The following is a 4,170-nucleotide window of genomic DNA, read 5'->3' as shown; positions in this document are numbered from 1 at the left end:
AAACAGTTGCAAATTTCTCATGGTGTCTGCTTAGCATTTTGTTCAATGTTATGCAAATTTTTGCCATTTTATATTCCTTAGAATACCTCTTTTCTGCACCCCGTGTAAGGTGTCTCAGTTTTGTTTTTTCCATCTCATTCAGGTTTTGTTTTTCTGGTAAAGTCTTTATTTTCACTTTATATCTAAGTGAAAACTGTGCAATGTAGAGTACTCTTGGGAGAGAGATTCCTTACTTCAGTAGTTTGAAAATGCCATTTAATTTACCCTTGGCCTATGTTTTCTGCTGAGAAATCTGCTGAAAATCTAATGGGGGTTCCTTTGTAGATTATCATAACATTTTTTGGCTGCCTTTAAAATTTTACTCTGTCATTGACTAGCCAATTTGCATGTGACGTATCTTGAAGGAGGTCTCTTTGACTTAAAGTTATTGGTGTTTTGTTGGCTCACGGACTTGTATATCAGTTCCTTACACAGGTTCGGTAAGTTATCAACTATTACTTCTATAAATAAAGCATCAGCTACCTTCTAAATTTCTTCTCCCTCCAGGATTTCACTCTAAAGTGCATTTCCTGAAAAAATCTGATGGCTATTGTAGAATTTGCTCACTTTTTAATATCTTGTATCTCTGCGCTCCTCTATCATTTCTAGTTTTGTATTGGTGAGTTTGCTAATCTCTTTTCCACAAAAGCAGTCTGCTCCCAGTGCTTTCTGCTGCATTCTTCATCTCAGTAATTAAGTTCATCTGGTCCTCCAATAACGTTTGGATATTTTTTAGTTCCAGTCTCTTTGGTAATGTATTCCTTATCAGCATTTAATTTATTCCTAAGCTCACTAAACTGCTATCTGAGTTTTGTTTTTTTGTATTGAGTTTCTGTATGACAACTATTTGGATTCTCTATTAATTATATGGCAATATAACATGACTTTAAGTTTGTTTGCTGCAGGGTTGACATTGTGTGTGTGTGTGCGTGTGCTTATTCATGTGTGTCTGTGTCTGTTTTGGTGTCTGTGTCTGTGTATCTGTGTGTGTGCGTGCACAATAATGTTACTGTGATTGGTCATGATCTTGGTAAATTATTGCTCTCATGACACTAAATAACAGATTGGGAGTTGGAGCCCTTGCTTTTGTTTTCTGGTTGTTTGCAATATTGCACAATTTTTGATTTTACTTACCTGAGCTACCTCTGATAATATTTCAAAATGGCACTTTCCAGTCGCTACTGTCTGGATAAAACTTGTGCTTTCATTGTCACTTCTTAGAGTTCTCTGGTAGATAATGCCACTGTTGTCACTGGTATGGTGAACCCTTCCTTTCATCTGATATCACTTGGGACTTAGTTTACAAATTGAAGAAATGTGTTAAGACAGGTGGGTATTTGGAATCAGGTAAGTGCCTTTCCCATGTCCGGTTTTGCAAGGTAACTTGTCTCCACCAATGTGAATGGGGAGTTAGGACAGTTTCATGAATGTTTGAGTGTCTGAAGAATGGAATTTCTGTCTCCATTGTGGCTCCCTCCAAGTTACCTGTGACCATGATTGCTGGTGCAGTTGGAGGCCGAAGCTGTGTGAACCACTGAGACCCTCTTTCTACTGGGTTCTCTGAGCCTGTGGGCTCAAACAACCTAGTCAGTTGGCCTTGGTTGTAGGCAGCAAATCTGCTCTTCCTTCAGTTGAGCCTCCTTTATGTGTTTTAGCCCACCAAACTTCAGCTTTACACATGTGTTCTGGAGTATTGTTTGGTGTTGTAGTTATTTTTGTTGAAATGTGAACGTTTTACTGACTGTAGATTTTAGGGGAGAGACAAAAATAGTTTAAACTTATGTCACTTTTGTCAAAGTATATACTTATTCATTTAAAAGCTTAAATTCTAATTAGGACATTATAAGAACATTAAAGAAAGTGAACAAATCACCTCCCTTAATGTCATACTACTACAAAATATTTTGATTTTCCTGGGTTATTTTCTTCATTGTTTTTCCCACATACATGCACATTTTACTAAAATATATGCCTATAATCCCTTTAAAATCATTTAAATTATTAAAATATTTCTCTGTGTTGTAAATATAGCCCTGTTGCTTCTCTAATGTATAACTGGTAGCTTGCACATTTCTGTCTTCACCATCCTTCTTGTCTGTCCCCAAAGGAAAGCACTACTTGGTACACTATACATATATATGTGATTCTGTTCCTGTTTCTTTATGATTATCTCTTATATCTTTAGTTTTCTCATGTAAGTGATAACTTAAAGTGTTTTTCTCTGTATGACTTATTTTTATATGTACAACGCCCTCTGGGTCCAGTCACATTTTTCCAAATCGCAGAATTATATTTTTTGATATGACAATGACTAAGTATTTATTATGTTATCTATATTTCACATCTACTTCAGCCAATCATCTGTAGATGGTTAGTTTAGGTGTGCATCTATCTTGGCTGTTTTAAATGATGATGTTAAGAACATTGGGGGTAATATATCTTTTAATATTAATGTTTTCATGTTTTTAGAGATTTATACCAAAAACTGGAATTGTTGCAACATATAATATTTCTATCTCTAGTTTTCTGTGCACTGATTACAGTTTTATAATAGTGGATGCATCAATTTATGTTTCCACCAACAGTGTACCTGGGTTCCCTTTTATTGACATTCTTATTAATGTTTGTAATTTGAAGCCTTTTTAATAACCATTTTTGTTGCTATGAGATTATATTTCATTCTGGTTTTGATTTAAGATTTCCCAATGAATAGCAACATTATGTTTCTTTTTATGTGAATGAAAATCATCCTCATGTCTGTTTTTGAAAAGTTTCCATGAAGATCCTTAATCTGTTTCAAAGTTGGGGCCTGTGTTTTAAAATATTGAGTCTACTATGCTACATATATTTTATGGAAATTATCACCTTGTTGGTCTCATTGTCTGAAATTATTTCTTCTGTTCTGTGTGTTGTCATATGTCTTGTAGAAGATTTCCTTTGTCTGCAAAAGGCTTTGCCCTTCACACATATACAAGAAGTAGAAACCATGTATCACGTAGTACATCTAATTTTTCCTACATAAACTTAAAACTGTTATTGATAATTTTACTTTTTTCTTTTCTTTTTCACTTAGGAGACAGATCAGCAATAAATATTGCTATGATATATCTCAAAGTCATTTCTCATCATGTTTTTGTTCTGAAATTGTATAGTTTAAGATTTTACATTTAGGAAATTAATCCATTTTTATCTTATTTTGTATTCTTTGGAAGGAAGTGCTCATGCATCTTCCTTTTACATGTACTGTCCTAGTTTTCCCAGAACTACTTGTTGAAGAGACTGCCTTTTTTCCATTGTATACTCTTACCTCCTTCATTGTAGACTAACTGACCATATGTGTGTGGGTTTATTTTCAGACTGTTTATTTTGTTCCATTGATCTATGTGTCACTTTTAGTGATATATTTTGATGTTTTGATTACTGTAGTTTTGTAGTAAGTTATAAATTCAGGGAGGATTATACCCACAGCTTTGTTCATTTTTCAAAGATAATTTTAGAAAATTCGGTTCTTTCCCATTTTTGTATAAATTTTATTTTCTACTCCTTGTTTTGAGAAGTGACATAGGGATTCTGTGTGAATAGAAATTTATTAAAAGTAATAACCTAAGAAAAATAGTAAAATGCGGAGGATAAATCATACAATATTAAACAACAAATGAATTTTGCTGTAAAAATCAAAGGAAATATATATAAGAAAAATGACAACAAAACCAAAGTCCAAGGGGTATAACAAAACCTTATTAACAGGGATGCTTATAGCAAAATAATCCCACTTATACAAATAAGAAACATCTCTCTCTTATAACATAATCTTACAAAGATGTAGCAAAATAAGAAAAAAAATTGTTAGTAGAAAGAAAGAAAGCTGAAAAGTCAGAACATAAATAAATAAAATAATGATTAATAATAGAAACATATAATCAAACTAAATAATGCCTTTTGAAAGATAAATAAAATTGATAAACTTTTACCAGACTCATGAGAATAAAGGATTACAGATTAATAAGCTCAGAAATAAATGAGAAGTTACAGCTTATATCAAAGAAATACAAAGCATCATAAGAATATACAACAAATTATTTGTAAATAAAATGGAAACCCTAGAAGAAATATACAATTTCTGAGAGAGAC

Source organism: Vicugna pacos, unplaced genomic scaffold, assembly GCF_048564905.1.
Source record: "Vicugna pacos unplaced genomic scaffold, VicPac4 scaffold_19, whole genome shotgun sequence".
NCBI classification, from domain to species: domain Eukaryota; kingdom Metazoa; phylum Chordata; class Mammalia; order Artiodactyla; family Camelidae; genus Vicugna; species Vicugna pacos.
The sequence above is the reverse complement of the archived record's forward strand: the minus strand, read 5'-3'. Positions refer to the sequence as shown.